The sequence below is a fragment of the Hyperolius riggenbachi genome, chromosome 2 (assembly GCF_040937935.1).
Source record: "Hyperolius riggenbachi isolate aHypRig1 chromosome 2, aHypRig1.pri, whole genome shotgun sequence".
Classification (NCBI taxonomy): domain Eukaryota; kingdom Metazoa; phylum Chordata; class Amphibia; order Anura; family Hyperoliidae; genus Hyperolius; species Hyperolius riggenbachi.
This window is the reverse complement of record NC_090647.1, coordinates 147,482,096-147,503,878: the sequence shown is the minus strand read 5'-3', so window position 1 is coordinate 147,503,878 and position 21,783 is coordinate 147,482,096. Positions and strand designations below refer to the sequence as shown.

The 21,783-nt window shown below is 62.0% G+C and overlaps 51 non-coding genes and 55 pseudogenes across 51 annotated transcripts; all 106 read left to right on the top strand.

The window, feature by feature from the left end:
- Positions 1 to 33: 33 nt before the first annotated feature.
- LOC137555095 (5S ribosomal RNA) lies at positions 34 to 152 on the top strand. Its single transcript, XR_011027794.1, has one exon. It is a non-coding gene; the product is annotated as a 5S ribosomal RNA (ribosomal RNA).
- Positions 153 to 235: 83 nt separating this feature from the next.
- On the top strand, positions 236 to 354 carry LOC137558497 (5S ribosomal RNA). Its single transcript, XR_011029696.1, has one exon. It is a non-coding gene; the product is annotated as a 5S ribosomal RNA (ribosomal RNA).
- Positions 355 to 437: 83 nt separating this feature from the next.
- Positions 438 to 556, top strand: LOC137556562 (5S ribosomal RNA). Its single transcript, XR_011029206.1, has one exon. It is a non-coding gene; the product is annotated as a 5S ribosomal RNA (ribosomal RNA).
- An 83-nt stretch (positions 557 to 639) lies between these two features.
- Positions 640 to 758, top strand: LOC137555083 (5S ribosomal RNA). Its single transcript, XR_011027787.1, has one exon. It is a non-coding gene; the product is annotated as a 5S ribosomal RNA (ribosomal RNA).
- Positions 759 to 841: 83 nt separating this feature from the next.
- LOC137558485 (5S ribosomal RNA) lies at positions 842 to 960 on the top strand. Its single transcript, XR_011029695.1, has one exon. It is a non-coding gene; the product is annotated as a 5S ribosomal RNA (ribosomal RNA).
- An 83-nt stretch (positions 961 to 1,043) lies between these two features.
- On the top strand, positions 1,044 to 1,162 carry LOC137555072 (5S ribosomal RNA). Its single transcript, XR_011027776.1, has one exon. It is a non-coding gene; the product is annotated as a 5S ribosomal RNA (ribosomal RNA).
- Positions 1,163 to 1,245: 83 nt separating this feature from the next.
- Positions 1,246 to 1,364, top strand: LOC137557578 (5S ribosomal RNA; annotated as a pseudogene).
- An 83-nt stretch (positions 1,365 to 1,447) lies between these two features.
- LOC137555060 (5S ribosomal RNA) lies at positions 1,448 to 1,566 on the top strand. The gene has a single exon (XR_011027765.1). It is a non-coding gene; the product is annotated as a 5S ribosomal RNA (ribosomal RNA).
- An 83-nt stretch (positions 1,567 to 1,649) lies between these two features.
- LOC137549937 (5S ribosomal RNA) lies at positions 1,650 to 1,768 on the top strand (annotated as a pseudogene).
- An 83-nt stretch (positions 1,769 to 1,851) lies between these two features.
- LOC137558125 (5S ribosomal RNA) lies at positions 1,852 to 1,970 on the top strand (annotated as a pseudogene).
- An 83-nt stretch (positions 1,971 to 2,053) lies between these two features.
- On the top strand, positions 2,054 to 2,172 carry LOC137555048 (5S ribosomal RNA). Its single transcript, XR_011027754.1, has one exon. It is a non-coding gene; the product is annotated as a 5S ribosomal RNA (ribosomal RNA).
- Positions 2,173 to 2,255: 83 nt separating this feature from the next.
- Positions 2,256 to 2,374, top strand: LOC137558473 (5S ribosomal RNA). The gene has a single exon (XR_011029694.1). It is a non-coding gene; the product is annotated as a 5S ribosomal RNA (ribosomal RNA).
- Positions 2,375 to 2,457: 83 nt separating this feature from the next.
- Positions 2,458 to 2,576, top strand: LOC137558462 (5S ribosomal RNA). Its single transcript, XR_011029693.1, has one exon. It is a non-coding gene; the product is annotated as a 5S ribosomal RNA (ribosomal RNA).
- Positions 2,577 to 2,659: 83 nt separating this feature from the next.
- Positions 2,660 to 2,778, top strand: LOC137548123 (5S ribosomal RNA; annotated as a pseudogene).
- An 83-nt stretch (positions 2,779 to 2,861) lies between these two features.
- On the top strand, positions 2,862 to 2,980 carry LOC137555035 (5S ribosomal RNA). The gene has a single exon (XR_011027742.1). It is a non-coding gene; the product is annotated as a 5S ribosomal RNA (ribosomal RNA).
- Positions 2,981 to 3,063: 83 nt separating this feature from the next.
- Positions 3,064 to 3,182, top strand: LOC137558527 (5S ribosomal RNA; annotated as a pseudogene).
- Positions 3,183 to 3,265: 83 nt separating this feature from the next.
- LOC137558450 (5S ribosomal RNA) lies at positions 3,266 to 3,384 on the top strand. The gene has a single exon (XR_011029692.1). It is a non-coding gene; the product is annotated as a 5S ribosomal RNA (ribosomal RNA).
- Positions 3,385 to 3,467: 83 nt separating this feature from the next.
- On the top strand, positions 3,468 to 3,586 carry LOC137555024 (5S ribosomal RNA). The gene has a single exon (XR_011027731.1). It is a non-coding gene; the product is annotated as a 5S ribosomal RNA (ribosomal RNA).
- An 83-nt stretch (positions 3,587 to 3,669) lies between these two features.
- LOC137549485 (5S ribosomal RNA) lies at positions 3,670 to 3,788 on the top strand (annotated as a pseudogene).
- An 83-nt stretch (positions 3,789 to 3,871) lies between these two features.
- Positions 3,872 to 3,990, top strand: LOC137555013 (5S ribosomal RNA). The gene has a single exon (XR_011027722.1). It is a non-coding gene; the product is annotated as a 5S ribosomal RNA (ribosomal RNA).
- Positions 3,991 to 4,073: 83 nt separating this feature from the next.
- Positions 4,074 to 4,192, top strand: LOC137558929 (5S ribosomal RNA; annotated as a pseudogene).
- An 83-nt stretch (positions 4,193 to 4,275) lies between these two features.
- LOC137550900 (5S ribosomal RNA) lies at positions 4,276 to 4,394 on the top strand (annotated as a pseudogene).
- Positions 4,395 to 4,477: 83 nt separating this feature from the next.
- LOC137548963 (5S ribosomal RNA) lies at positions 4,478 to 4,596 on the top strand (annotated as a pseudogene).
- Positions 4,597 to 4,679: 83 nt separating this feature from the next.
- LOC137559332 (5S ribosomal RNA) lies at positions 4,680 to 4,798 on the top strand (annotated as a pseudogene).
- An 83-nt stretch (positions 4,799 to 4,881) lies between these two features.
- On the top strand, positions 4,882 to 5,000 carry LOC137557796 (5S ribosomal RNA; annotated as a pseudogene).
- Positions 5,001 to 5,083: 83 nt separating this feature from the next.
- On the top strand, positions 5,084 to 5,202 carry LOC137558526 (5S ribosomal RNA; annotated as a pseudogene).
- Positions 5,203 to 5,285: 83 nt separating this feature from the next.
- Positions 5,286 to 5,404, top strand: LOC137555002 (5S ribosomal RNA). Its single transcript, XR_011027711.1, has one exon. It is a non-coding gene; the product is annotated as a 5S ribosomal RNA (ribosomal RNA).
- An 83-nt stretch (positions 5,405 to 5,487) lies between these two features.
- Positions 5,488 to 5,606, top strand: LOC137558495 (5S ribosomal RNA; annotated as a pseudogene).
- An 83-nt stretch (positions 5,607 to 5,689) lies between these two features.
- Positions 5,690 to 5,808, top strand: LOC137554990 (5S ribosomal RNA). The gene has a single exon (XR_011027700.1). It is a non-coding gene; the product is annotated as a 5S ribosomal RNA (ribosomal RNA).
- An 83-nt stretch (positions 5,809 to 5,891) lies between these two features.
- LOC137557568 (5S ribosomal RNA) lies at positions 5,892 to 6,010 on the top strand (annotated as a pseudogene).
- An 83-nt stretch (positions 6,011 to 6,093) lies between these two features.
- On the top strand, positions 6,094 to 6,212 carry LOC137554978 (5S ribosomal RNA). Its single transcript, XR_011027689.1, has one exon. It is a non-coding gene; the product is annotated as a 5S ribosomal RNA (ribosomal RNA).
- Positions 6,213 to 6,295: 83 nt separating this feature from the next.
- Positions 6,296 to 6,414, top strand: LOC137558503 (5S ribosomal RNA; annotated as a pseudogene).
- Positions 6,415 to 6,497: 83 nt separating this feature from the next.
- LOC137551458 (5S ribosomal RNA) lies at positions 6,498 to 6,616 on the top strand (annotated as a pseudogene).
- Positions 6,617 to 6,699: 83 nt separating this feature from the next.
- On the top strand, positions 6,700 to 6,818 carry LOC137548717 (5S ribosomal RNA; annotated as a pseudogene).
- An 83-nt stretch (positions 6,819 to 6,901) lies between these two features.
- LOC137554967 (5S ribosomal RNA) lies at positions 6,902 to 7,020 on the top strand. Its single transcript, XR_011027678.1, has one exon. It is a non-coding gene; the product is annotated as a 5S ribosomal RNA (ribosomal RNA).
- Positions 7,021 to 7,103: 83 nt separating this feature from the next.
- Positions 7,104 to 7,222, top strand: LOC137554955 (5S ribosomal RNA). The gene has a single exon (XR_011027667.1). It is a non-coding gene; the product is annotated as a 5S ribosomal RNA (ribosomal RNA).
- Positions 7,223 to 7,305: 83 nt separating this feature from the next.
- On the top strand, positions 7,306 to 7,424 carry LOC137551149 (5S ribosomal RNA; annotated as a pseudogene).
- An 83-nt stretch (positions 7,425 to 7,507) lies between these two features.
- On the top strand, positions 7,508 to 7,626 carry LOC137558437 (5S ribosomal RNA). Its single transcript, XR_011029690.1, has one exon. It is a non-coding gene; the product is annotated as a 5S ribosomal RNA (ribosomal RNA).
- Positions 7,627 to 7,709: 83 nt separating this feature from the next.
- On the top strand, positions 7,710 to 7,828 carry LOC137557673 (5S ribosomal RNA; annotated as a pseudogene).
- An 83-nt stretch (positions 7,829 to 7,911) lies between these two features.
- LOC137554943 (5S ribosomal RNA) lies at positions 7,912 to 8,030 on the top strand. The gene has a single exon (XR_011027656.1). It is a non-coding gene; the product is annotated as a 5S ribosomal RNA (ribosomal RNA).
- Positions 8,031 to 8,113: 83 nt separating this feature from the next.
- On the top strand, positions 8,114 to 8,232 carry LOC137558426 (5S ribosomal RNA). Its single transcript, XR_011029689.1, has one exon. It is a non-coding gene; the product is annotated as a 5S ribosomal RNA (ribosomal RNA).
- Positions 8,233 to 8,315: 83 nt separating this feature from the next.
- LOC137548122 (5S ribosomal RNA) lies at positions 8,316 to 8,434 on the top strand (annotated as a pseudogene).
- Positions 8,435 to 8,517: 83 nt separating this feature from the next.
- LOC137555376 (5S ribosomal RNA) lies at positions 8,518 to 8,636 on the top strand. The gene has a single exon (XR_011028064.1). It is a non-coding gene; the product is annotated as a 5S ribosomal RNA (ribosomal RNA).
- An 83-nt stretch (positions 8,637 to 8,719) lies between these two features.
- LOC137558415 (5S ribosomal RNA) lies at positions 8,720 to 8,838 on the top strand. Its single transcript, XR_011029688.1, has one exon. It is a non-coding gene; the product is annotated as a 5S ribosomal RNA (ribosomal RNA).
- An 83-nt stretch (positions 8,839 to 8,921) lies between these two features.
- On the top strand, positions 8,922 to 9,040 carry LOC137548410 (5S ribosomal RNA; annotated as a pseudogene).
- Positions 9,041 to 9,310: 270 nt separating this feature from the next.
- On the top strand, positions 9,311 to 9,429 carry LOC137547773 (5S ribosomal RNA; annotated as a pseudogene).
- An 83-nt stretch (positions 9,430 to 9,512) lies between these two features.
- LOC137557925 (5S ribosomal RNA) lies at positions 9,513 to 9,631 on the top strand (annotated as a pseudogene).
- An 83-nt stretch (positions 9,632 to 9,714) lies between these two features.
- On the top strand, positions 9,715 to 9,833 carry LOC137557531 (5S ribosomal RNA; annotated as a pseudogene).
- Positions 9,834 to 9,916: 83 nt separating this feature from the next.
- LOC137559331 (5S ribosomal RNA) lies at positions 9,917 to 10,035 on the top strand (annotated as a pseudogene).
- Positions 10,036 to 10,118: 83 nt separating this feature from the next.
- On the top strand, positions 10,119 to 10,237 carry LOC137558068 (5S ribosomal RNA; annotated as a pseudogene).
- An 83-nt stretch (positions 10,238 to 10,320) lies between these two features.
- On the top strand, positions 10,321 to 10,439 carry LOC137559256 (5S ribosomal RNA; annotated as a pseudogene).
- Positions 10,440 to 10,522: 83 nt separating this feature from the next.
- Positions 10,523 to 10,641, top strand: LOC137558293 (5S ribosomal RNA; annotated as a pseudogene).
- Positions 10,642 to 10,724: 83 nt separating this feature from the next.
- LOC137557645 (5S ribosomal RNA) lies at positions 10,725 to 10,843 on the top strand (annotated as a pseudogene).
- Positions 10,844 to 11,118: 275 nt separating this feature from the next.
- On the top strand, positions 11,119 to 11,237 carry LOC137548578 (5S ribosomal RNA; annotated as a pseudogene).
- An 83-nt stretch (positions 11,238 to 11,320) lies between these two features.
- On the top strand, positions 11,321 to 11,439 carry LOC137558402 (5S ribosomal RNA). The gene has a single exon (XR_011029687.1). It is a non-coding gene; the product is annotated as a 5S ribosomal RNA (ribosomal RNA).
- An 83-nt stretch (positions 11,440 to 11,522) lies between these two features.
- LOC137554932 (5S ribosomal RNA) lies at positions 11,523 to 11,641 on the top strand. The gene has a single exon (XR_011027645.1). It is a non-coding gene; the product is annotated as a 5S ribosomal RNA (ribosomal RNA).
- An 83-nt stretch (positions 11,642 to 11,724) lies between these two features.
- Positions 11,725 to 11,843, top strand: LOC137556745 (5S ribosomal RNA). Its single transcript, XR_011029384.1, has one exon. It is a non-coding gene; the product is annotated as a 5S ribosomal RNA (ribosomal RNA).
- Positions 11,844 to 11,926: 83 nt separating this feature from the next.
- On the top strand, positions 11,927 to 12,045 carry LOC137549000 (5S ribosomal RNA; annotated as a pseudogene).
- Positions 12,046 to 12,128: 83 nt separating this feature from the next.
- On the top strand, positions 12,129 to 12,247 carry LOC137559153 (5S ribosomal RNA; annotated as a pseudogene).
- An 83-nt stretch (positions 12,248 to 12,330) lies between these two features.
- Positions 12,331 to 12,449, top strand: LOC137558390 (5S ribosomal RNA). The gene has a single exon (XR_011029686.1). It is a non-coding gene; the product is annotated as a 5S ribosomal RNA (ribosomal RNA).
- Positions 12,450 to 12,532: 83 nt separating this feature from the next.
- On the top strand, positions 12,533 to 12,651 carry LOC137554919 (5S ribosomal RNA). The gene has a single exon (XR_011027633.1). It is a non-coding gene; the product is annotated as a 5S ribosomal RNA (ribosomal RNA).
- An 83-nt stretch (positions 12,652 to 12,734) lies between these two features.
- Positions 12,735 to 12,853, top strand: LOC137558379 (5S ribosomal RNA). Its single transcript, XR_011029685.1, has one exon. It is a non-coding gene; the product is annotated as a 5S ribosomal RNA (ribosomal RNA).
- Positions 12,854 to 12,936: 83 nt separating this feature from the next.
- On the top strand, positions 12,937 to 13,055 carry LOC137554908 (5S ribosomal RNA). Its single transcript, XR_011027622.1, has one exon. It is a non-coding gene; the product is annotated as a 5S ribosomal RNA (ribosomal RNA).
- An 83-nt stretch (positions 13,056 to 13,138) lies between these two features.
- Positions 13,139 to 13,257, top strand: LOC137556744 (5S ribosomal RNA). The gene has a single exon (XR_011029383.1). It is a non-coding gene; the product is annotated as a 5S ribosomal RNA (ribosomal RNA).
- Positions 13,258 to 13,340: 83 nt separating this feature from the next.
- LOC137548999 (5S ribosomal RNA) lies at positions 13,341 to 13,459 on the top strand (annotated as a pseudogene).
- Positions 13,460 to 13,542: 83 nt separating this feature from the next.
- Positions 13,543 to 13,661, top strand: LOC137559152 (5S ribosomal RNA; annotated as a pseudogene).
- Positions 13,662 to 13,744: 83 nt separating this feature from the next.
- On the top strand, positions 13,745 to 13,863 carry LOC137548934 (5S ribosomal RNA; annotated as a pseudogene).
- Positions 13,864 to 13,946: 83 nt separating this feature from the next.
- On the top strand, positions 13,947 to 14,065 carry LOC137551061 (5S ribosomal RNA; annotated as a pseudogene).
- An 83-nt stretch (positions 14,066 to 14,148) lies between these two features.
- LOC137548800 (5S ribosomal RNA) lies at positions 14,149 to 14,267 on the top strand (annotated as a pseudogene).
- Positions 14,268 to 14,350: 83 nt separating this feature from the next.
- On the top strand, positions 14,351 to 14,469 carry LOC137554896 (5S ribosomal RNA). Its single transcript, XR_011027611.1, has one exon. It is a non-coding gene; the product is annotated as a 5S ribosomal RNA (ribosomal RNA).
- Positions 14,470 to 14,552: 83 nt separating this feature from the next.
- On the top strand, positions 14,553 to 14,671 carry LOC137554885 (5S ribosomal RNA). The gene has a single exon (XR_011027600.1). It is a non-coding gene; the product is annotated as a 5S ribosomal RNA (ribosomal RNA).
- Positions 14,672 to 14,754: 83 nt separating this feature from the next.
- LOC137554873 (5S ribosomal RNA) lies at positions 14,755 to 14,873 on the top strand. The gene has a single exon (XR_011027589.1). It is a non-coding gene; the product is annotated as a 5S ribosomal RNA (ribosomal RNA).
- Positions 14,874 to 14,956: 83 nt separating this feature from the next.
- Positions 14,957 to 15,075, top strand: LOC137558367 (5S ribosomal RNA). The gene has a single exon (XR_011029684.1). It is a non-coding gene; the product is annotated as a 5S ribosomal RNA (ribosomal RNA).
- An 83-nt stretch (positions 15,076 to 15,158) lies between these two features.
- LOC137554862 (5S ribosomal RNA) lies at positions 15,159 to 15,277 on the top strand. Its single transcript, XR_011027578.1, has one exon. It is a non-coding gene; the product is annotated as a 5S ribosomal RNA (ribosomal RNA).
- Positions 15,278 to 15,360: 83 nt separating this feature from the next.
- Positions 15,361 to 15,479, top strand: LOC137558355 (5S ribosomal RNA). The gene has a single exon (XR_011029683.1). It is a non-coding gene; the product is annotated as a 5S ribosomal RNA (ribosomal RNA).
- An 83-nt stretch (positions 15,480 to 15,562) lies between these two features.
- LOC137558826 (5S ribosomal RNA) lies at positions 15,563 to 15,681 on the top strand (annotated as a pseudogene).
- Positions 15,682 to 15,764: 83 nt separating this feature from the next.
- On the top strand, positions 15,765 to 15,883 carry LOC137559151 (5S ribosomal RNA; annotated as a pseudogene).
- Positions 15,884 to 15,966: 83 nt separating this feature from the next.
- On the top strand, positions 15,967 to 16,085 carry LOC137547812 (5S ribosomal RNA; annotated as a pseudogene).
- An 83-nt stretch (positions 16,086 to 16,168) lies between these two features.
- LOC137554580 (5S ribosomal RNA) lies at positions 16,169 to 16,287 on the top strand (annotated as a pseudogene).
- Positions 16,288 to 16,361: 74 nt separating this feature from the next.
- On the top strand, positions 16,362 to 16,480 carry LOC137557240 (5S ribosomal RNA; annotated as a pseudogene).
- Positions 16,481 to 16,563: 83 nt separating this feature from the next.
- On the top strand, positions 16,564 to 16,682 carry LOC137554851 (5S ribosomal RNA). The gene has a single exon (XR_011027567.1). It is a non-coding gene; the product is annotated as a 5S ribosomal RNA (ribosomal RNA).
- An 83-nt stretch (positions 16,683 to 16,765) lies between these two features.
- On the top strand, positions 16,766 to 16,884 carry LOC137557354 (5S ribosomal RNA; annotated as a pseudogene).
- An 83-nt stretch (positions 16,885 to 16,967) lies between these two features.
- On the top strand, positions 16,968 to 17,086 carry LOC137558343 (5S ribosomal RNA). The gene has a single exon (XR_011029682.1). It is a non-coding gene; the product is annotated as a 5S ribosomal RNA (ribosomal RNA).
- An 83-nt stretch (positions 17,087 to 17,169) lies between these two features.
- On the top strand, positions 17,170 to 17,288 carry LOC137558332 (5S ribosomal RNA). Its single transcript, XR_011029681.1, has one exon. It is a non-coding gene; the product is annotated as a 5S ribosomal RNA (ribosomal RNA).
- An 83-nt stretch (positions 17,289 to 17,371) lies between these two features.
- LOC137554838 (5S ribosomal RNA) lies at positions 17,372 to 17,490 on the top strand. The gene has a single exon (XR_011027555.1). It is a non-coding gene; the product is annotated as a 5S ribosomal RNA (ribosomal RNA).
- Positions 17,491 to 17,573: 83 nt separating this feature from the next.
- Positions 17,574 to 17,692, top strand: LOC137558319 (5S ribosomal RNA). The gene has a single exon (XR_011029679.1). It is a non-coding gene; the product is annotated as a 5S ribosomal RNA (ribosomal RNA).
- An 83-nt stretch (positions 17,693 to 17,775) lies between these two features.
- On the top strand, positions 17,776 to 17,894 carry LOC137558308 (5S ribosomal RNA). The gene has a single exon (XR_011029678.1). It is a non-coding gene; the product is annotated as a 5S ribosomal RNA (ribosomal RNA).
- Positions 17,895 to 17,977: 83 nt separating this feature from the next.
- Positions 17,978 to 18,096, top strand: LOC137559014 (5S ribosomal RNA; annotated as a pseudogene).
- Positions 18,097 to 18,179: 83 nt separating this feature from the next.
- On the top strand, positions 18,180 to 18,298 carry LOC137557176 (5S ribosomal RNA; annotated as a pseudogene).
- An 83-nt stretch (positions 18,299 to 18,381) lies between these two features.
- On the top strand, positions 18,382 to 18,500 carry LOC137558297 (5S ribosomal RNA). Its single transcript, XR_011029677.1, has one exon. It is a non-coding gene; the product is annotated as a 5S ribosomal RNA (ribosomal RNA).
- Positions 18,501 to 18,583: 83 nt separating this feature from the next.
- LOC137557703 (5S ribosomal RNA) lies at positions 18,584 to 18,702 on the top strand (annotated as a pseudogene).
- Positions 18,703 to 18,785: 83 nt separating this feature from the next.
- LOC137547582 (5S ribosomal RNA) lies at positions 18,786 to 18,904 on the top strand (annotated as a pseudogene).
- Positions 18,905 to 18,987: 83 nt separating this feature from the next.
- On the top strand, positions 18,988 to 19,106 carry LOC137558286 (5S ribosomal RNA). The gene has a single exon (XR_011029676.1). It is a non-coding gene; the product is annotated as a 5S ribosomal RNA (ribosomal RNA).
- An 83-nt stretch (positions 19,107 to 19,189) lies between these two features.
- LOC137556966 (5S ribosomal RNA) lies at positions 19,190 to 19,308 on the top strand (annotated as a pseudogene).
- Positions 19,309 to 19,391: 83 nt separating this feature from the next.
- LOC137557672 (5S ribosomal RNA) lies at positions 19,392 to 19,510 on the top strand (annotated as a pseudogene).
- An 83-nt stretch (positions 19,511 to 19,593) lies between these two features.
- LOC137558274 (5S ribosomal RNA) lies at positions 19,594 to 19,712 on the top strand. The gene has a single exon (XR_011029675.1). It is a non-coding gene; the product is annotated as a 5S ribosomal RNA (ribosomal RNA).
- An 83-nt stretch (positions 19,713 to 19,795) lies between these two features.
- Positions 19,796 to 19,914, top strand: LOC137550696 (5S ribosomal RNA; annotated as a pseudogene).
- Positions 19,915 to 19,997: 83 nt separating this feature from the next.
- Positions 19,998 to 20,116, top strand: LOC137557604 (5S ribosomal RNA; annotated as a pseudogene).
- An 83-nt stretch (positions 20,117 to 20,199) lies between these two features.
- LOC137557175 (5S ribosomal RNA) lies at positions 20,200 to 20,318 on the top strand (annotated as a pseudogene).
- Positions 20,319 to 20,401: 83 nt separating this feature from the next.
- Positions 20,402 to 20,520, top strand: LOC137547739 (5S ribosomal RNA; annotated as a pseudogene).
- Positions 20,521 to 20,603: 83 nt separating this feature from the next.
- LOC137558642 (5S ribosomal RNA) lies at positions 20,604 to 20,722 on the top strand (annotated as a pseudogene).
- An 83-nt stretch (positions 20,723 to 20,805) lies between these two features.
- Positions 20,806 to 20,924, top strand: LOC137556681 (5S ribosomal RNA). Its single transcript, XR_011029321.1, has one exon. It is a non-coding gene; the product is annotated as a 5S ribosomal RNA (ribosomal RNA).
- Positions 20,925 to 21,007: 83 nt separating this feature from the next.
- Positions 21,008 to 21,126, top strand: LOC137554578 (5S ribosomal RNA; annotated as a pseudogene).
- A 74-nt stretch (positions 21,127 to 21,200) lies between these two features.
- Positions 21,201 to 21,319, top strand: LOC137558263 (5S ribosomal RNA). Its single transcript, XR_011029674.1, has one exon. It is a non-coding gene; the product is annotated as a 5S ribosomal RNA (ribosomal RNA).
- Positions 21,320 to 21,402: 83 nt separating this feature from the next.
- On the top strand, positions 21,403 to 21,521 carry LOC137558252 (5S ribosomal RNA). Its single transcript, XR_011029673.1, has one exon. It is a non-coding gene; the product is annotated as a 5S ribosomal RNA (ribosomal RNA).
- An 83-nt stretch (positions 21,522 to 21,604) lies between these two features.
- On the top strand, positions 21,605 to 21,723 carry LOC137556799 (5S ribosomal RNA). Its single transcript, XR_011029437.1, has one exon. It is a non-coding gene; the product is annotated as a 5S ribosomal RNA (ribosomal RNA).
- Positions 21,724 to 21,783: the final 60 nt, after the last annotated feature.

The window sequence follows — 21,783 nt, the reverse complement described above, 5'->3', positions numbered from 1 at the left end:
CCTTCAAGGCGCCGGAACGGCGCCCTGGAGGTTGCCTGCGGCCACACTAAGCCGAAAGCGCCCGCTCTCGTCAGATCGCGGAAGCTAAGCGGCTTCAGGCCTGGTTAGTAGCTGCATGGGAGACCGGCTGTGAACCCCAGGTGCTGCAGGCGTTGTTTTGGGTTTGAGGCCCAATGGCTATGAGCACGCGTGGGAAGCCTCACCTTCACGGCGCCGGAACGGCGCCTTGGAGGTTGCCTGCGGCCACACTAAGCCGAAAGCGCCCGCTCTCGTCAGATCGCGGAAGCTAAGCGGCTTCAGGCCTGGTTAGTAGCTGCATGGGAGACCGGCTGTGAACCCCAGGTGCTGCAGGCATTGTTTTGGGTTTGAGGCCCAATGGCTATGAGCACGTGTGGGAAGCCTCACCTTCAAGGCGCCGGAACGGCGCCCTGGAGCTTGCCTGCGGCCACACTAAGCCGGAAGCGCCCGCTCTCGTCAGATCGCGGAAGCTAAGCGGCTTCAGGCCTGGTTAGTAGCTGCATGGGAGACCGGCTGTGAACCCCAGGTGCTGCAGGCGTTGTTTTGGGTTTGAGGCCTAATGGCTATGAGCACGCGTGGGAAGCCTCACCTTCAAGGCGCCGGAACGGCGCCCTGGAGGTTGCCTGCGGCCACACTAAGCCGAAAGCGCCCGCTCTCGTCAGATCGCGGAAGCTAAGCGGCTTCAGGCCTGGTTAGTAGCTGCATGGGAGACCGGCTGTGAACCCCAGGTGCTGCAGGCGTTGTTTTGGGTTTGAGGCCCAATGGCTATGAGCACGCGTGGGAAGCCTCACCTTCACGGCGCCGGAACGGCGCCTTGGAGGTTGCCTGCGGCCACACTAAGCCGAAAGCGCCCGCTCTCGTCAGATCGCGGAAGCTAAGCGGCTTCAGGCCTGGTTAGTAGCTGCATGGGAGACCGGCTGTGAACCCCAGGTGCTGCAGGCATTGTTTTGGGTTTGAGGCCCAATGGCTATGAGCACGCGTGGGAAGCCTCACCTTCAAGGCGCCGGAACGGCGCCCTGGAGCTTGCCTGCGGCCACACTAAGCCGAAAGCGCCCGCTCTCGTCAGATCGCGGAAGCTAAGCGGCTTCAGGCCTGGTTAGTAGCTGCATGGGAGACCGGCTGTGAACCCCAGGTGCTGCAGGCGTTGTTTTGGGTTTGAGGCCTAATGGCTATGAGCACGCGTGGGAAGCCTCACCTTCAAGGCGCCGGAACGGCGCCCTGGAGGTTGCCTGCGGCCACACTAAGCCGAAAGCGCCCGCTCTCGTCAGATCGCGGAAGCTAAGCGGCTTCAGGCCTGGTTAGTAGCTGCATGGGAGACCGGCTGTGAACCCCTGGTGCTGCAGGTGTTGTTTTGGGTTTGAGGCCCAATGGCTATGAGCACGCGTGGGAAGCCTCACCTTCAAGGTGCCGGAACGGCGCCCTGGAGGTTGCCTGCGGCCACACTAAGCCGAAAGCGCCCGCTCTCGTCAGATCGCGGAAGCTAAGCGGCTTCAGGCCTGGTTAGTAGCTGCATGGGAGACCGGCTGTGAACCCCAGGTGCTGCAGGCGTTGTTTTGGGTTTGAGGCCCAATGGCTATGAGCACGCGTGGGAAGCCTCACCTTCAAGGCGCCGGAACGGCGCCTTGGAGGTTGCCTGCGGCCACACCAAGCCGAAAGCTCCCGCTCTCGTCAGATCGCGGAAGCTATGCGGCTTCAGGCCTGGTTAGTAGCTGCATGGGAGACCGGCTGTGAACCCCTGGTGCTGCAGGCGTTGTTTTGGGTTTGAGGCCCAATGGCTATGAGCACGCGTGGGAAGCCTCACCTTCAAGGTGCCGGAACGGCGCCCTGGAGGTTGCCTGCGGCCACACTAAGCCGAAAGCGCCCGCTCTCGTCAGATTGCGGAAGCTAAGCGGCTTCAGGCCTGGTTAGTAGCTGCATGGGAGACCGGCTGTGAACCCCAGGTGCTGCAGGCATTGTTTTGGGTTTGAGGCCCAATGGCTATGAGCACGCGTGGGAAGCCTCACCTTCAAGGCGCCGGAACGGCGCCCTGGAGGTTGCCTGCGGCCACACTAAGCCGAAAGCGCCCGCTCTCGTCAGATCGCGGAAGCTAAGCGGCTTCAGGCCTGGTTAGTAGCTGCATGGGAGACCGGCTGTGAACCCCAGGTGCTGCAGGCGTTGTTTTGGGTTTGAGGCCCAATGGCTATGAGCACGCGTGGGAAGCCTCACCTTCAAGGCGCCGGAACGGCGCCTTGGAGGTTGCCTGCGGCCACACTAAGCCGAAAGCGCCCGCTCTCGTCAGATCGCGGAAGCTAAGCGGCTTCAGGCCTGGTTAGTAGCTGCATGGGAGACCGGCTGTGAACCCCAGGTGCTGCAGGCATTGTTTTGGGTTTGAGGCCCAATGGCTATGAGCACGCGTGGGAAGCCTCACCTTCAAGGCGCCGGAACGGCGCCTTGGAGGTTGCCTGCGGCCACACTAAGCCGAAAGCGCCCGCTCTCGTCAGATCGCGGAAGCTAAGCGGCTTCAGGCCTGGTTAGTAGCTGCATGGGAGACCGGCTGTGAACCCCAGGTGCTGCAGGCATTGTTTTGGGTTTGAGGCCCAATGGCTATGAGCACGCGTGGGAAGCCTCACCTTCAAGGCGCCGGAACGGCGCCCTGGAGGTTGCCTGCGGCCACACTAAGCCGAAAGCGCCCGCTGTCATCAGATCGCGGAAGCTAAGCGGCTTCAGGCCTGGTTAGTAGCTGCATGGGAGACCGGCTGTGAACCCCAGGTGCTGCAGGCATTGTTTTGGGTTTGAGGCCCAATGGCTATGAGCACGCGTGGGAAGCCTCACCTTCAAGGCGCCGGAACGGCGCCCTGGAGGTTGCCTGCGGCCACACTAAGCCGAAAGCGCCCGCTCTCGTCAGATCGCGGAAGCTAAGCGGCTTCAGGCCTGGTTAGTAGCTGCATGGGAGACCGGCTGTGAACCCCAGGTGCTGCAGGCGTTGTTTTGGGTTTGAGGCCCAATGGCTATGAGCACGCGTGGGAAGCCTCACCTTCAAGGCGCCGGAACGGCGCCCTGGAGGTTGCCTGCGGCCACACTAAGCCGAAAGCGCCCGCTCTTGTCAGATCGCGGAAGCTAAGCGGCTTCAGGCCTGGTTAGTAGCTGCATGGGAGACCGGCTGTGAACCCCAGGTGCTGCAGGCATTGTTTTGGGTTTGAGGCCCAATGGCTATGAGCACGCGTGGGAAGCCTCACCTTCAAGGCGCCGGAACGGCGCCCTGGAGGTTGCCTGCGGCCACACTAAGCCGAAAGCGCCCGCTCTCGTCAGATCGCGGAAGCTAAGCGGCTTCAGGCCTGGTTAGTAGCTGCATGGGAGACCGGCTGTGAACCCCAGGTGCTGCAGGCATTGTTTTGGGTTTGAGGCCCAATGGCTATGAGCACGCGTGGGAAGCCTCACCTTCAAGGCGCCGGAACGGCGCCCTGGAGGTTGCCTGCGGCCACACTAAGCCGAAAGCGCCCGCTCTCGTCAGATCGCGGAAGCTAAGCGGCTTCAGGCCTGGTTAGTAGCTGCATGGGAGACCGGCTGTGAACCCCAGGTGCTGCAGGCGTTGTTTTGGGTTTGAGGCCCAATGGCTATGAGCACGCGTGGGAAGCCTCACCTTCAAGGCGCCGGAACGGCGCCTTGGAGGTTGCCTGCGGCCACACCAAGCCGAAAGCGCCCACTCTCGTCAGATCGCGGAAGCTAAGCGGCTTCAGGCCTGGTTAGTAGCTGCATGGGAGACCGGCTGTGAACCCCAGGTGCTGCAGGCATTGTTTTGGGTTTGAGGCCCAATGGCTATGAGCACGCGTGGGAAGCCTCACCTTCAAGGCGCCGGAACGGCGCCCTGGAGGTTGCCTGCGGCCACACTAAGCCGAAAGCGCCCGCTCTCGTCAGATCGCGGAAGCTAAGCGGCTTCAGGCCTGGTTAGTAGCTGCATGGGAGACCGGCTGTGAACCCCAGGTGCTGCAGGCGTTGTTTTGGGTTTGAGGCCCAATGGCTATGAGCACGCGTGGGAAGCCTCACCTTCAAGGCGCCGGAACGGCGCCTTGGAGGTTGCCTGCGGCCACACTAAGCCGAAAGCGCCCGCTCTCGTCAGATCGCGGAAACTAAGCGGCTTCAGGCCTGGTTAGTAGCTGCATGGGAGACCGGCTGTGAACCCCAGGTGCTGCAGGCATTGTTTTGGGTTTGAGGCCCAATGGCTATGAGCACGCGTGGGAAGCCTCACCTTCAAGGCGCCGGAACGGCGCCTTGGTGGTTGCCTGCATCCACACTAAGCCGAAAGCGCCCGCTCTCGTCAAATCGCGGAAGCTAAGCGGCTTCAGGCCTGGTTAGTAGCTGCATGGGAGACCGGCTGTGAACCCCAGGTGCTGCAGGCATTGTTTTGGGTTTGAGGCCCAATGGCTATGAGCACGCGTGGGAACCCTCACCTTCAAGGCGCCGGAACGGCGCCCTGGAGGTTGCCTGCGGCCACACTAAGCCGAAAGCGCCCGCTGTCGTCAGATCGCGGAAGCTAAGCGGCTTCAGGCCTGGTTAGTAGCTGCATGGGAGACCGGCTGTGAACCCCAGGTGCTGCAGGCATTGTTTTGGGTTTGAGGCCCAATGGCTATGAGCACGCGTGGGAAGCCTCACCTTCAAGGCGCCGGAACGGCGCCCTGGAGGTTGCCTGCGGCCACACTAAGCCGAAAGCGCCCGCTCTCGTCAGATCGCGGAAGCTAAGCGGCTTCAGGCCTGGTTAGTAGCTGCATGGGAGACCGGCTGTGAACCCCATGTGCTGCAGGCATTGTTTTGGGTTTGAGGCCCAATGGCTATGAGCACGCGTGGGAAGCCTCACCTTCAAGGCGCCGGAACGGCGCCCTAGAGGTTGCCTGCGGCCACACTAAGCCGAAAGCGCCTGCTCTCGTCAGATCGCGGAAGCTAAGCGGCTTCAGGCCTGGTTAGTAGCTGCATGGGAGACCGGCTGTGAACCCCAGGTGCTGCAGGCGTTGTTTTGGGTTTGAGGCCCAATGGCTATGAGCACGCGTGGGAAGCCTCACCTTCAAGGCGCCGGAACGGCGCCTTGGAGGTTGCCTGCGGCCACACTAAGCCGAAAGCGCCCGCTCTTGTCAGATCGCGGAAGCTAAGCGGCTTCAGGCCTGGTTAGTAGCTGCATGGGAGACCGGCTGTGAACCCCAGGTGCTGCAGGCATTGTTTTGGGTTTGAGGCCCAATGGCTATGAGCACGCGTGGGAAGCCTCACCTTCAAGGCGCCGGAACGGCGCCCTGGAGGTTGCCTGCGGCCACACTAAGCCGAAAGCGCCCGCTCTCGTCAGATCGCGGAAGCTAAGCGGCTTCAGGCCTGGTTAGTAGCTGCATGGGAGACCGGCTGTGAACCCCAGGTGCTGCAGGCGTTGTTTTGGGTTTGAGGCCCAATGGCTATGAGCACGCGTAGGAAGCCTCACCTTCAAGGCGCCGGAACGGCGCCTTGGAGGTTGCCTGCGGCCACACCAAGCCGAAAGCGCCCGCTCTCGTCAGATCGCGGAAGCTAAGCGGCTTCAGGCCTGGTTAGTAGCCGCATGGGAGACCGGCTGTGAACCCCAGGTGCTGCAGGCATTGTTTTGGGTTTGAGGCCCAATGGCTATGAGCACGCGTGGGAAGCCTCACCTTCAAGGCGCCGGAACGGCGCCCTGGAGGTTGCCTGCGGCCACACTAAGCCGAAAGCGCCCGCTCTCGTCAGATCGCGGAAGCTAAGCGGCTTCAGGCCTGGTTAGTAGCTGCATGGGAGACCGGCTGTGAACCCCAGGTGCTGCAGGCGTTGTTTTGGGTTTGAGGCCCAATGGCTATGAGCACGCGTGGGAAGCCTCACCTTCAAGGCGCCGGAACGGCGCCTTGGAGGTTGCCTGCGGCCACACTAAGCCGAAAGCGCCCGCTCTCGTCAGATCGCGGACGCTAAGCGGCTTCAGGCCTGGTTAGTAGCTGCATGGGAGACCGGCTGTGAACCCCAGGTGCTGCAGGCATTGTTTTGGGTTTGAGGCCCAATGGCTATGAGCACGCGTGGGAAGCCTCACCTTCAAGGCGCCGGAACGGCGCCCTGGAGGTTGCCTGCGGCCACACTAAGCCGAAAGCGCCCGCTCTCGTCAGATCGCGGAAGCTAAGCGGCTTCAGGCCTGGTTAGTAGCTGCATGGGAGACCGGCTGTGAACCCCAGGTGCTGCAGGCGTTGTTTTGGGTTTGAGGTCCAATGGCTATGAGCACGCGTGGGAAGCCTCACCTTCAAGGCGCCAGAACGGCGCCTTGGAGGTTGCCTGCGGCCACACTAAGCCGAAAGCGCCCGCTCTCGTCAGATCGCGGAAGTTAAGCGGCTTCAGGCCTGGTTAGTAGCTGCATGGGAGACCGGCTGTGAACCCCATGTGCTGCAGGCATTGTTTTGGGTTTGAGGCCCAATGGCTATGAGCACGCGTGGGAAGCCTCACCTTCAAGGCGCCGGAACGGCGCCTTGGAGGTTGCCTGCGGCCACACTAAGCCGAAAGCGCCCGCTCTCGTCAGATCGCGGAACCTAAGCGGCTTCAGGCCTGGTTAGTAGCTGCATGGGAGACCGGCTGTGAACCCCATGTGCTGCAGGCGTTGTTTTGGGTTTGAGGCCCAATGGCTATGAGCACGCGTAGGAAGCCTCACCTTCAAGGCGCCGGAACGGCGCCTTGGAGGTTGCCTGCGGCCACACCAAGCCGAAAGCGCCCGCTCTCGTCAGATCGCGGAAGCTAAGCGGCTTCAGGCCTGGTTAGTAGCCGCATGGGAGACCGGCTGTGAACCCCAGGGGCTGCAGGCATTGTTTTGGGTTTGAGGCCCAATGGCTATTAGCACGCGTGGGAAGCCTCACCTTCAAGGCGCCGGAACGGCGCCCTGGAGGTTGCCTGCGGCCACACTAAGCCGAAAGCGCCCGCTCTCGTCAGATCGCGGAAGCTAAGCGGCTTCAGGCCTGGTTAGTAGCTGCATGGGAGACCGGCTGTGAACCCCAGGTGCTGCAGGCGTTGTTTTGGGTTTGAGGCCCAATGGCTATGAGCACGCGTGGGAAGCCTCACCTTCAAGGCGCCGGAACGGCGCCTTGGAGGTTGCCTGCGGCCACACTAAGCCGAAAGCGCCCGCTCTCGTCAGATCGCGGAAGCTAAGCGGCTTCAGGCCTGGTTAGTAGCTGCATGGGAGACCGGCTGTGAACCCCAGGTGCTGCAGGCGTTGTTTTGGGTTTGAGGCCCAATGGCTATGAGCACGCGTGGGAAGCCTCACCTTCAAGGCGCCGGAACGGCGCCTTGGAGGTTGCCTGCGGCCACACTAAGCCGAAAGCGCCCACTCTCGTCAGATCGCGGAAGCTATGCGGCTTCAGGCCTGGTTAGTAGCTGCATGGGAGACCGGCTGTGAACCCCAGGTGCTGCAGGCATTGTTTTGGGTTTGAGGACCAATGGCTATGAGCACGCGTGGGAAGCCTCACCTTCAAGGCGCCGGAACGGCGCCCTGGAGGTTGCCTGCGGCCACACTAAGCCGAAAGCGCCCGCTCTCGTCAGATCGCGGAAGCTAAGCGGCTTCAGGCCTGGTTAGTAGCTGCATGGGAGACCGGCTGTGAACCCCAGGTGCTGCAGGCATTGTTTTGGGTTTGAGGCCCAATGGCTATGAGCACGCGTGGGAAGCCTCACCTTCAAGGCGCCGGAACGGCGCCCTGGAGGTTGCCTGCGGCCACACTAAGCCGAAAGCGCCCGCTCTCGTCAGATCGCGGAAGCTAAGCGGCTTCAGGCCTGGTTAGTAGCTGCATGGGAGACTGGCTGTGAACCCCAGGTGCTGCAGGCATTGTTTTGGGTTTGAGGCCCAATGGCTATGAGCACGCGTGGGAAGCCTCACCTTCAAGGCGCCGGAACGGCGTCCTGGAGGTTGCCTGCGGCCACACTAAGCCGAAAGCGCCCGCTCTCGTCAGATCGCGGAAGCTAAGCGGCTTCAGGCCTGGTTAGTAGCTGCATGGGAGACCGGCTGTGAACCCCAGGTGCTGCAGGCGTTGTTTTGGGTTTGAGGCCCAATGGCTATGAGCACGCGTGGGAAGCCTCACCTTCAAGGCGCCGGAACGGCGCCTTGGAGGTTGCCTGCGGCCACACTAAGCCGAAAGCGCCCGCTCTCGTCAGATCGCGGAAGCTAAGCGGCTTCAGGCCTGGTTAGTAGCTGCATGGGAGACCGGCTGTGAACCCCAGGTGCTGCAGGCATTGTTTTGGGTTTGAGGCCCAATGGCTATGAGCACGCGTGGGAAGCCTCACCTTCAAGGCGCCGGAACGGCGCCCTGGAGGTTGCCTGCGGCCACACTAAGCCGAAAGCGCCCGCTGTCATCAGATCGCGGAAGCTAAGCGGCTTCAGGCCTGGTTAGTAGCTGCATGGGAGACCGGCTGTGAACCCCAGGTGCTGCAGGCATTGTTTTGGGTTTGAGGCCCAATGGCTATGAGCACGCGTGGGCAGCCTCACCTTCAAGGCGCCGGAACGGCGCCCTGGAGGTTGCCTGCGGCCACACTAAGCCGAAAGCGCCCGCTCTCGTCAGATCGCGGAAGTTAAGCGGCTTCAGGCCTGGTTAGTAGCTGCATGGGAGACCGGCTGTGAACCCCAGGTGCTGCAGGCGTTGTTTTGGGTTTGAGGCCCAATGGCTATGAGCACGCGTGGGAAGCCTCACCTTCAAGGCGCCGGAACGGCGCCTTGGAGGTTGCCTGCGGCCACACTAAGCCGAAAGCGCCCGCTCTCGTCAGATCGCGGAAGCTAAGCGGCTTCAGGCCTGGTTAGTAGCTGCATGGGAGACCGGCTGTGAACCCCAGGTGCTGCAGGCATTGTTTTGGGTTTGAGGCCCAATGGCTATGAGCACGCGTGGGAAGCCTCACCTTCAAGGCGCCGGAACGGCGCCCTGGAGGTTGCCTGCGGCCACACTAAGCCAAAAGCGCCCGCTCTCGTCAGATCGCGGAAGCTAAGCGGCTTCAGGCCTGGTTAGTAGCTGCATGGGAGACCGGCTGTGAACCCCAGGTGCTGCAGGTGTTGTTTTGGGTTTGAGGCCCAATGGCTATGAGCACGCGTGGGAAGCCTCACCTTCAAGGCGCCGGAACGGCGCCTTGGAGGTTGCCTGCGGCCACACTAAGCCGAAAGTGTCAGATCGCGGAAGCTAAGCGGCTTCAGGCCTGGTTATGCATGGGAGACCGGCTGTGAACCCCAGGTGCTGCAGGCATTGTTTTGGGTTTGAGGCCCAATGGCTATGAGCACGCGTGGGAAGCCTCACCTTCAAGGCGCCGGAACGGCGCCCTGGAGGTTGCCTGTGGCCACACTAAGCCGAAAGCGTCCGCTCTCGTCAGATCGCGGAAGCTAAGCGGCTTCAGGCCTGGTTAGTAGCTGCATGGGAGACCGGCTGTGAACCCCAGGTGCTGCAGGCGTTGTTTTGGGTTTGAGGCCCAATGGCTATGAGCACGCGTGGGAAGCCTCACCTTCAAGGCGCCGGAACGGCGCCTTGGAGATTGCCTGCGGCCACACTAAGCCGAAAGCGCCCGCTCTCGTCAGATCGTGGAAGCTAAGCGGCTTCAGGCCTGGTTAGTAGCTGCATGGGAGACCGGCTGTGAACCCCAGGTGCTGCAGGCATTGTTTTGGGTTTGAGGCCCAATGGCTATGAGCACGCGTGGGAAGCCTCACCTTCAAGGCGCCGGAACGGCGCCCTGGAGGTTGCCTGCGGCCACACTAAGCCTAAAGCGCCCGCTCTCGTCAGATCGCGGAAGCTAAGCGGCTTCAGGCCTGGTTAGTAGCTGCATGGGAGACCGGCTGTGAACCCCAGGTGCTGCAGGCGTTGTTTTGGGTTTGAGGCCCAATGGCTATGAGCACGCGTGGGAAGCCTCACCTTCAAGGCGCCAGAACGACGCCTTGGAGGTTGCCTGCGGCCACACTAAGCCGAAAGCGCCCGCTCTCGTCAGATCGCGGAAGCTAAGCGGCTTCAGGCCTGGTTAGTAGCTGCATGGGAGACCGGCTGTGAACCCCATGTGCTGCAGGCATTGTTTTGGGTTTGAGGCCCAATGGCTATGAGCACGCGTGGGAAGCCTCACCTTCAAGGCGCCGGAACGGCGCCCTAGAGGTTGCCTGCGGCCACACTAAGCCGAAAGCGCCCGCTCTCGTCAGATCGCGGAAGCTAAGTGGCTTCAGGCCTGGTTAGTAGCTGCATGGGAGACCGGCTGTGAACCCCAGGTGCTGCAGGCGTTGTTTTGGGTTTGAGGCCCAATGGCTATGAGCACGCGTGGGAAGCCTCACCTTCAAGGCGCCGGAACGGCGCCATGGAGGTTGCCTGCGGCCACACTAAGCCGAAAGCGCCCGCTCTTGTCAGATCGCGGAAGCTAAGCGGCTTCAGGCCTGGTTAGTAGCTGCATGGGAGACCGGCTGTGAACCCCAGGTGCTGCAGGCGTTGTTTTGGGTTTGAGGCCCAATGGCTATGAGCACGCGTAGGAAGCCTCACCTTCAAAGCGCCGGAACGGCGCCTTGGAGGTTGCCTGCGGCCACACCAAGCCGAAAGCGCCCGCTCTCGTCAGATCGCGGAAGCTAAGCGGCTTCAGGCCTGGTTAGTAGCCGCATGGGAGACCGGCTGAGAACCCCAGGTGCTGCAGGCATTGTTTTGGGTTTGAGGCCCAATGGCTATGAGCACGCGTGGGAAGCCTCACCTTCAAGGCGCCGGAACGGCGCCCTGGAGGTTGCCTGCGGCCACACTAAGCCGAAAGCGCCCGCTCTCGTCAGATCGCGGAAGCTAAGCGGCTTCAGGCCTGGTTAGTAGCTGCATGGGAGACCGGCAGTGAACCCCAGGTGCTGCAGGCGTTGTTTTGGGTTTGAGGCCCAATGGCTATGAGCACGCGTGGGAAGCCTCACCTTCACGGCGCCGGAACGGCGCCTTGGAGGTTGCCTGCGGCCACACTAAGCCGAAAGCGTCAGATCGCTGACGCTAAGCGGCTTCAGGCCTGGTTAGTAGCTGCATGGGAGACCGGCTGTGAACCCCAGGTGCTGCAGGCATTGTTTTGGGTTTGAGGCCCAATGGCTATGAGCACGCGTGGGAAGCCTGACCTTCAAGGCGCCGGAACGGCGCCCTGGAGGTTGCCTGCGGCCACACTAAGCCGAAAGCGCCTGCTCTCGTCAGATTGCGGAAGCTAAGCGGCTTCAGGCCTGGTTAGTAGCTGCATGGGAGACCGGCTGTGAACCCCAGGTGCTGCAGGCGTTGTTTTGGGTTTGAGGCCCAATGGCTATGAGCACGCGTGGGAAGCCTCACCTTCAAGGCGCCGGAACGGCGCCCTGGAGGTTGCCTGCGGCCACACTAAGCCGAAAGCGCCCGCTCTCGTCAGATCGCGGAAGCTAAGCGGCTTCAGGCCTGGTTAGTAGCTGCATGGGAGACCGGCTGTGAACCCCAGGTGCTGCAGGCATTGTTTTGGGTTTGAGGCCCAATGGCTATGAGCACGCGTGGGAAGCCTCACCTTCAAGGCGCCAGAACGGCGCCCTGGAGGTTGCCTGCGGCCACACTAAGCCGAAAGCGCCCGCTCTCGTCAGATCGCGGAAGCTAAGCGGCTTCAGGCCTGGTTAGTAGCTGCATGGGAGACCGGCTGTGAACCCCAGGTGCTGCAGGCGTTGTTTTGGGTTTGAGGCCCAATGGCTATGAGCACGCGTGGGAAGCCTCACCTTCAAGGCGCCGGAACGGCGCCTTGGAGGTTGCCTGCGGCTACACTAAGCCGAAAGCGCCCGCTCTCGTCAGATCGCGGAAGCTAAGCGGCTTCAGGCCTGGTTAGTAGCTGCATGGGAGACCGGCTGTGAACCCCAGGTGCTGCAGGCATTGTTTTGGGTTTGAGGCCCAATGGCTATGAGCACGCGTGGGAAGCCTCACCTTCAAGGCGCCGGAACGGCACCCTGGAGGTTGCCTGCGGCCACACTAAGCCGAAAGCGCCCGCTCTCGTCAGATTGCGGAAGCTAAGCGGCTTCAGGCCTGGTTAGTAGCTGCATGGGAGACTGGCTGTGAACCCCAGGTGCTGCAGGCGTTGTTTTGGGTTTGAGGCCCAATGGCTATGAGCACGCGTGGGAAGCCTCACCTTCAAGGCGCCGGAACGGCGCCTTGGAGGTTCCCTGCGGCCACACTAAGCCGAAAGCGCCCGCTCTCGTCAGATCGCGGAAGCTAAGCGGCTTCAGGCCTGGTTAGTAGCTGCATGGGAGACCGGCTGTGAACCCCAGGTGCTGCAGGCGTTGTTTTGGGTTTGAGGCCCAATGGCTATGAGCACGCGTGGGAAGCCTCACCTTCAAGGCGCCGGAACGGCGCCCTGGAGGTTGCCTGCGGCCACACTAAGCCGAAAGCGCCCGCTCTCGTCAGATCGCGGAAGCTAAGCGGCTTCAGGCCTGGTTAGTAGCTGCATGGGAGACCGGCTGTGAACCCCAGGTGCTGCAGGCATTGTTTTGGGTTTGAGGCCCAATGGCTATGAGCACGCGTGGGAAGCCTCACCTTCAAGGCGCCGGAACGGCGCCCTGGAGGTTGCCTGCGGCCACACTAAGCCGAAAGCGCCCGCTCTCGTCAGATCGCGGAAGCTAAGCGGCTTCAGGCCTGGTTAGTAGCTGCATGGGAGACCGGCTGTGAACCCCAGGTGCTGCAGGCGTTGTTTTGGGTTTGAGGCCCAATGGCTATGAGCACGCGTGGGAAGCCTCACCTTCAAGGCGCCGGAACGGCGCCTTGGAGGTTGCCTGCGGCCACACTAAGCCGAAAGCGCCCGCTCTCGTCAGATCGCGGAAGCTAAGCGGCTTCAGGCCTGGTTAGTAGCTGCATGGGAGACCGGCTGTGAACCCCAGGTGCTGCAGGCATTGTTTTGGGTTTGAGGCCCAATGGCTATGAGCACGCGTGGGAAGCCTCACCTTCAAGGCGCCGGAACGGCGCCCTGGAGGTTGCCTGCGGCCACACTAAGCCGAAAGCGCCCGCTCTCGTCAGATCGCGGAAGCTAAGCGGCTTCAGGCCTGGTTAGTAGCTGCATGGGAGACCGGCTGTGAACCCCAGGTGCTGCAGGCGTTGTTTTGGGTTTGAGGCCCAATGGCTATGAGCACGCGTGGGAAGCCTCACCTTCAAGGCGCCGGAACGGCGCCTTGGAGGTTGCCTGCGGCTACACTAAGCCGAAAGCGCCCGCTCTCGTCAGATCGCGGAAGCTAAGCGGCTTCAGGCCTGGTTAGTAGCTGCATGGGAGACCGGCTGTGAACCCCAGGTGCTGCAGGCATTGTTTTGGGTTTGAGGCCCAATGGCTATGAGCACGCGTGGGAAGCCTCACCTTCAAGGCGCCGGAACGGCACCCTGGAGGTTGCCTGCGGCCACACTAAGCCGAAAGCGCCCGCTCTCGTCAGATTGCGGAAGCTAAGCGGCTTCAGGCCTGGTTAGTAGCTGCATGGGAGACTGGCTGTGAACCCCAGGTGCTGCAGGCGTTGTTTTGGGTTTGAGGCCCAATGGCTATGAGCACGCGTGGGAAGCCTCACCTTCAAGGCGCCGGAACGGCGCCTTGGAGGTTCCCTGCGGCCACACTAAGCCGAAAGCGCCCGCTCTCGTCAGATCGCGGAAGCTAAGCGGCTTCAGGCCTGGTTAGTAGCTGCATGGGAGACCGGCTGTGAACCCCAGGTGCTGCAGGCGTTGTTTTGGGTTTGAGGCCCAATGGCTATGAGCACGCGTGGGAAGCCTCACCTTCAAGGCGCCGGAACGGCGCCTTGGAGGTTCCCTGCGGCCACACTAAGCCGAAAGCGCCCGCTCTCGTCAGATCGTGGAAGCTAAGCGGCTTCAGGCCTGGTTAGTAGCTGCATGGGAGACCGGCTGTGAACCCCAGGTGCTGCAGGCATTGTTTTGGGTTTGAGGCCCAATGGCTATGAGCACGCGTGGGAAGCCTCACCTTCAAGGCGCCGGTACGGCGCCCTGGAGGTTGCCTGCGGCCACACTAAGCCGAAAGCGCCCGCTGTCGTCAGATCGCGGAAGCTAAGCGGCTTCAGGCCTGGTTAGTAGCTGCATGGGAGACCGGCTGTGAACCCCAGGTGCTGCAGGTGTTGTTTTGGGTTTGAGGCCCAATGGCTATGAGCACGCGTGGGAAGCCTCACCTTCAAGGCGCCGGAACGGCGCCCTGGAGGTTGCCTGCGGCCACACTAAGCCGAAAGCGCCCGCTCTCGTCAGATCGCGGTAGCTAAGCGGCTTCAGGCCTGGTTAGTAGCTGCATGGGAGACCGGCTGTGAACCCCAGGTCCTGCAGGCATTGTTTTGGGTTTGAGGCCCAATGGCTATGAGCACGCGTGGGAAGCCTCACCTTCAAGGCGCCGGAACGGCGCCCTGGAGGTTGCCTGCGGCCACACTAAGCCGAAAGCGCCCGCTCTCGTCAGATCGCGGAAGCTAAGCGGCTTCAGGCCTGGTTAGTAGCTGCATGGGAGACCGGCTGTGAACCCCAGGTGCTGCAGGCGTTGTTTTGGGTTTGAGGCCCAATGGCTATGAGCACGCGTGGGAAGCCTCACCTTCAAGGCGCCGGAACGGCGCCTTGGAGGTTGCCTGCGGCCACACTAAGCCGAAAGCGCCCGCTCTCGTCAGATCGCGGAAGCTAAGCGGCTTCAGGCCTGGTTAGTAGCTGCATGGGAGACCGGCTGTGAACCCCAGGTGCTGCAGGCGTTGTTTTGGGTTTGAGGCCCAATGGCTATGAGCACGCGTAGGAAGCCTCACCTTCAAGGCGCCGGAACGGCGCCCTGGAGGTTGCCTGCGGCCACACTAAGCCGAAAGCGCCCGCTCTCGTCAGATCGCGGAAGCTAAGCGGCTTCAGGCCTGGTTAGTAGCTGCATGGGAGACCGGCTGTGAACCCCAGGTGCTGCAGGCGTTGTTTTGGGTTTGAGGCCCAATGGCTATGAGCACGCTTGAGAAGCCTCACCTTCAAGGCGCCGGAACGGCGCCCTGGAGGTTGCCTGCGGCCACACTAAGCCGAAAGCGCCCGCTCTCGTCAGATCGCGGAAGCTAAGCGGCTTCAGGCCTGGTTAGTAGCTGCATGGGAGACCGGCTGTGAACCCCAGGTGCTGCAGGCATTGTTTTGGGTTTGAGGCCCAATGGCCATGAGCACGCGTGGGAAGCCTCACCTTCAAGGCGCCGGAACGGCGCCCTGGAGGTTGCCTGCGGCCACACTAAGCCGAAAGCGCCCGCTCTCGTCAGATCGCGGAAGCTAAGCGGCTTCAGGCCTGGTTAGTAGCTGCATGGGAGACCGGCTGTGAACCCCAGGTGCTGCAGGCGTTGTTTTGGGTTTGAGGCCCAATGGCTATGAGCACGCGTGGGAAGCCTCACCTTCAAGGCGCCGAAACGGCGCCTTGGAGGTTGCCTGCGGCCACACTAAGCCGAAAGCGCCCGCTCTCGTCAGATCGCGGAAGCTAAGCGGCTTCAGGCCTGGTTAGTAGCTGCATGGGAGACCGGCTGTGAACCCCAGGTGCTGCAGGCATTGTTTTGGGTTTGAGGCCCAATGGCTATGAGCACGCGTGGGAAGCCTCACCTTCAAGGCGCCGGAACGGCGCCCTGGAGGTTGCCTGCGGCCACACTAAGCCGAAAGCGCCCGCTCTCGTCAGATTGCGGAAGCTAAGCGGCTTCAGGCCTGGTTAGTAGCTGCATGGGAGACCGGCTGTGAACCCCAGGTGCTGCAGGCGTTGTTTTGGGTTTGAGGCCCAATGGCTATGAGCACGCGTGGGAAGCCTCACCTTCAAGGCGCCGGAACGGCGCCTTGGAGGTTCCCTGCGGCCACACTAAGCCGAAAGCGCCCGCTCTCGTCAGATCGCGGAAGCTAAGCGGCTTCAGGCCTGGTTAGTAGCTGCATGGGAGACCGGCTGTGAACCCCAGGTGCTGCAGGCGTTGTTTTGGGTTTGAGGCCCAATGGCTATGAGCACGCGTGGGAAGCCTCACCTTCAAGGCGCCGGAACGGCGCCTTGGAGGTTGCCTGTGGCCACACTAAGCCGAAAGCGCCCGCTCTCGTCAGATCGTGGAAGCTAAGCGGCTTCAGGCCTGGTTAGTAGCTGCATGGGAGACCGGCTGTGAACCCCAGGTGCTGCAGGCGTTGTTTTGGGTTTGAGGCCCAATGGCTATGAGCACGCGTGGGAAGCCTCACCTTCAAGGCGCCGGAACGGCGCCCTGGAGGTTGCCTGCGGCCACACTAAGCCGAAAGCGCCCGCTCTCGTCAGATCGCGGAAGCTAAGCGGCTTCAGGCCTGGTTAGTAGCTGCATGGGAGACCGGCTGTGAACCGCAGGCGTTGTTTTGGGTTTGAGGCCCAATGGCTATGAGCACGCGTGGGAAGCCTCACCTTCAAGGCGCCGGAACGGCGCCTTGGAGGTTGCCTGCGGCCACACTAAGCCGAAAGCGCCCGCTCTCGTCAGATCGCGGAAGCTAAGCGGCTTCAGGCCTGGTTAGTAGCTGCATGGGAGACCGGCTGTGAACCACAGGTGCTGCAGGCATTGTTTTGGGTTTGAGGCCCAATGGCTATGAGCACGCGTGGGAAGCCTCACCTTCAAGGCGCCGGAACGGCGCCCTGGAGGTTGCCTGCGGCCACACTAAGCCGAAAGCGCCCGCTCTCGTCAGATCGCGGAAGCTAAGCGGCTTCAGGCCTGGTTAGTAGCTGCATGGGAGACCGGCTGTGAACCCCAGGTGCTGCAGGCGTTGTTTTGGGTTTGAGGCCCAATGGCTATGAGCACGCGTGGGAAGCCTCACCTTCAAGGCGCCGGAACGGCGCCTTGGAGGTTGCCTGCGGCCACACTAAGCCGAAAGCGCCCGCTCTCGTCAGATCGCGGAAGCTAAGCGGCTTCAGGCCTGGTTAGTAGCTGCATGGGAGACCGGCTGTGAACCCCAGGTGCTGCAGGTGTTGTTTTGGGTTTGAGGCCCAATGGCTATGAGCATGCGTGGGAAGCCTCACCTTCAAGGCGCCGGAACGGCGCCTTGGATGTTGCCTGCGGCCACACTAAGCCGAAAGCGCCCGCTCTCGTCAGATCGCGGAAGCTAAGCGGCTTCAGGCCTGGTTAGTAGCTGCATGGGAGACCGGCTGTGAACCCCAGGTGCTGCAGGCATTGTTTTGGGTTTGAGGCCCAATGGCTATGAGCACGCGTGGGAAGCCTCACCTTCAAGGCGCCGGAACGGCGCCCTGGAGGTTGCCTGCGGCCACACTAAGCCGAAAGCGCCCGCTCTCGTCAGATCGCGGAAGCTAAGCGGCTTCAGGCCTGGTTAGTAGCTGCATGGGAGACCGGCTGTGAACCCCAGGTGCTGCAGGCATTGTTTTGGGTTTGAGGCCCAATGGCTATGAGCACGCGTGGGAAGCCTCACCTTCAAGGCGCCGGAACGGCGCCCTGGAGGTTGCCTGCGGCCACACTAAGCCGAAAGCGCCCGCTCTCGTCAGATCGCGGAAGCTAAGCGGCTTCAGGCCTGGTTAGTAGCTGCATGGGAGACCGGCTGTGAACCCCAGGTGCTGCAGGCGTTGTTTTGGGTTTGAGGCCCAATGGCTATGAGCACGCGTGGGAAGCCTCACCTTCAAGGCGCCGGAACGGCGCCTTGGAGGTTGCCTGCGGCCACACTAAGCCGAAAGCGCCCGCTCTCGTCAGATCGCGGAAGCTAAGCGGCTTCAGGCCTGGTTAGTAGCTGCATGGGAGACCGGCTGTGAACCCCAGGTGCTGCAGGCATTGTTTTGGGTTTGAGGCCCAATGGCTATGAGCACGCGTGGGAAGCCTCACCTTCAAGGCGCCGGAACGGCGCCCTGGAGGTTGCCTGCGGCCACACTAAGCCGAAAGCGCCCGCTCTCGTCAGATCGCGGAAGCTAAGCGGCTTCAGGCCTGGTTAGTAGCTGCATGGGAGACCGGCTGTGAACCCCAGGTGCTGCAGGCATTGTTTTGGGTTTGAGGCCCAATGGCTATGAGCACGCGTGGGAAGCCTCACCTTCAAGGCGCCGGAACGGCGCCCAGGAGGTTGCCTGCGGCCACACTAAGCCGAAAGCGCCCGCTCTCGTCAGATCGCGGAAGCTAAGCAGCTTCAGGCCTGGTTAGTAGCTGCATGGGAGACCGGCTGTGAACCCCAGGTGCTGCAGGCGTTGTTTTGGGTTTGGGGCCCAATGGCTATGAGCACGCGTGGGAAGCCTCACCTTCAAGGCGCCGGAACGGCGCCTTGGAGGTTTCCTGCGGCCACACTAAGCCGAAAGCGCCCGCTCTCGTCAGATCGCGGAAGCTAAGCGGCTTCAGGCCTGGTTAGTAGCTGCATGGGAGACCGGCTGTGAACCCCAGGTGCTGCAGGCATTGTTTTGGGTTTGAGGCCCAATGGCTATGAGCACGCGTGGGAAGCCTCACCTTCAAGGCGCCGGAACGGCGCCCTGGAGGTTGCCTGCGGCCACACTAAGCCGAAAGCGCCCGCTCTCGTCAGATCGCGGAAGCTAAGCGGCTTCAGGCCTGGTTAGTAGCTGCATGGGAGACCGGCTGTGAACCCCAGGTGCTGCAGGCATTGTTTTGGGTTTGAGGCCCAATGGCTATGAGCACGCGTGGGAAGCCTCACCTTCAAGGCGCCGGAACGGCGCCCTGGAGGTTGCCTGCGGCCACACTAAGCCGAAAGCGCCCGCTCTCGTCAGATCGCGGAAGCCAAGCGGCTTCAGGCCTGGTTAGTAGCTGCATGGGAGACCGGCTGTGAACCCCAGGTGCTGCAGGCGTTGTTTTGGGTTTGAGGCCCAATGGCTATGAGCACGCGTGGGAAGCCTCACCTTCAAGGCGCCGGAACGGCGCCTTGGAGGTTTCCTGCGGCCACACTAAGCCGAAAGCGCCCGCTCTCGTCAGATCGCGGAAGCTAAGCGGCTTCAGGCCTGGTTAGTAGCTGCATGGGAGACCGGCTGTGAACCACAGGTGCTGCAGGCATTGTTTTGGGTTTGAGGCCCAATAGCTATGAGCACGCGTGGGAAGCCTCACCTTCAAAGCGCCGGAACGGCGCCCTGGAGGTTGCCTGCGGCCACACTAAGCCGAAAGCGCCCGCTCTCGTCAGATCGCGGAAGCTAAGCGGCTTCAGGCCTGGTTAGTAGCTGCATGGGAGACCGGCTGTGAACCCCAGGTGCTGCAGGCATTGTTTTGGGTTTGAGGCCCAATGGCTATGAGCACGCGTGGGAAGCCTCACCTTCAAGGCGCCGGAACGGCGCCCTGGAGGTTGCCTGTGGCCACACTAAGCCGAAAGCGCCCGCTCTCGTCAGATCGCGGAAGCTAAGCGGCTTCAGGCCTGGTTAGTAGCTGCATGGGAGACCGGCTGTGAACCCCAGGTGCTGCAGGCGTTGTTTTGGGTTTGAGGCCCAATGGCTATGAGCACGCGTGGGAAGCCTCACCTTCAAGGCGCCGGAACGGCGCCTTGGAGGTTGCCTGCGGCCACACTAAGCCGAAAGCGCCCGCTCTCGTCAGATCGCGGAAGCTAAGCGGCTTCAGGCCTGGTTAGTAGCTGCATGGGAGACTGGCTGTGAACCCCAGGTGCTGCAGGCATTGTTTTGGGTTTGAGGCCCAATGGCTATGAGCACGCGTGGGAACCCTCACCTTCAAGGCGCCGGAACGGCGCCCTGGAGGTTGCCTGCGGCCACACTAAGCCGAAAGCGCCCGCTCTCGTCAGATCGCGGAAGCTAAGCGGCTTCAGGCCTGGTTAGTAGCTGCATGGGAGACCGGCTGTGAACCCCAGGTGCTGCAGGCATTGTTTTGGGTTTGAGGCCCAATGGCTATGAGCACGCGTGGGAAGCCTCACCTTCAAGGCGCCGGAACGGCGCCCTCGAGGTTGCCTTCGGCCACACTAAGCCGAAAGCGCCCGCTCTCGTCAGATCGTGGAAGCTAAGCGGCTTCAGGCCTGGTTAGTAGCTGCATGGGAGACCGGCTGTGAACCCCAGGTGCTGCAGGCATTGTTTTGGGTTTGAGGCCCAATGGCTATGAGCACGTGTGGGAAGCCTCACCTTCAAGGCGCCGGAACGGCGCCCTGGAGGTTGCCTGCGGCCACACTAAGCCGAAAGCGCCCGCTCTCGTCAGATCGCGGAAGCTAAGCGGCTTCAGGCTTGGTTAGTAGCTGCATGGGAGACCGGCTGTGAACCCCAGGTGCTGCAGGCGTTGTTTTGGGTTTGAGGCCCAATGGCTATGAGCACGCGTGGGAAGCCTCACCTTCAAGGCGCCGGAACGGCGCCTTGGAGGATTCCTGCGGCCACACTAAGCCGAAAGCGCCCGCTCTCGTCAGATCGCGGAAGCTAAGCGGCTTCAGGCCTGGTTAGTAGCTGCATGGGAGACCGGCTGTGAACCCCAGGTGCTGCAGGCATTGTTTTGGGTTTGAGGCCCAATGGCTATGAGCACGCGTGGGAAGCCTCACCTTCAAGGCGCCGGAACGGCGCCCTGGAGGTTGCCTGTGGCCACACTAAGCCGAAAGCGCCCGCTCTTGTCAGATCGCGGAAGCTAAGCGGCTTCAGGCCTGGTTAGTAGCTGCATGGGAGACCGGCTGTGAACCCCAGGTGCTGCAGGCATTGTTTTGGGTTTGAGGCCCAATGGCTATGAGCACGCGTGGGAAGCCTCACCTTCAAGGCGCCGGAACGGCGCCGTGGAGGTTGCCTGCGGCCACACTAAGCCGAAAGCGCCCGCTCTCGTCAGATCGTGGAAGCTAAGCGGCTTCAGGCCTGGTTAGTAGCTGCATGGGAGACCGGCTGTGAACCCCAGGTGCTGCAGGCGTTGTTTTGGGTTTGAGGCCCAATGGCTATGAGCACGCGTGGGAAGCCTCACCTTCAAGGCGCCGGAACGGCGCCCTGGAGGTTGCCTGTGGCCACACTAAGCCGAAAGCGCCCGCTCTCGTCAGATCGCGGAAGCTAAGCGGCTTCAGGCCTGGTTAGTAGCTGCATGGGAGACCGGCTGTGAACCCCAGGTGCTGCAGGCATTGTTTTGGGTTTGAGGCCCAATGGCTATGAGCACGCATGGGAAGCCTCACCTTCAAGGCGCCAGAACGGCGCCCTGGAGGTTGCCTGCGGCCACACTAAGCCGAAAGCGCCCGCTCTCGTCAGATCGCGGAAGCTAAGCGGCTTCAGGCCTGGTTAGTAGCTGCATGGGAGACCGGCTGTGAACCGCAGGCGTTGTTTTGGGTTTGAGGCCCAATGGCTATGAGCACGCGTGGGAAGCCTCACCTTCAAGGCGCCGGAACGGCGCCTTGGAGGTTGCCTGCGGCCACACTAAGCCGAAAGCGCCCGCTCTCGTCAGATCGCGGAAGCTAAGCGGCTTCAGGCCTGGTTAGTAGCTGCATGGGAGACCGGCTGTGAACCCCAGGTGCTGCAGGCATTGTTTTGGGTTTGAGGCCCAATGGCTATGAGCACGCGTGGGAAGCCTCACCTTCAAGGCGCCGGAACGGCGCCCTGGAGGTTGCCTGCGGCCACACTAAGCCGAAAGCGCCCGCTCTCGTCAGATCGCGGAAGCTAAGCGGCTTCAGGCCTGGTTAGTAGCTGCATGGGAGACCGGCTGTGAACCCCAGGTGCTGCAGGCATTGTTTTGGGTTTGAGGCCCAATGGCTATGAGCACGCGTGGGAAGCCTCACCTTCAAGGCGCCGGAACGGCGCCCTGGAGGTTGCCTGCGGCCACACTAAGCTGAAAGCGCCCGCTCTCGTCAGATCGCGGAAGCTAAGCGGCTTCAGGCCTGGTTAGTAGCTGCATGGGAGACCTGCTGTGAACCCCAGGTGCTGCAGGCGTTGTTTTGGGTTTGAGGCCCAATGGCTATGAGCACGCGTGGGAAGCCTAACCTTCAAGGC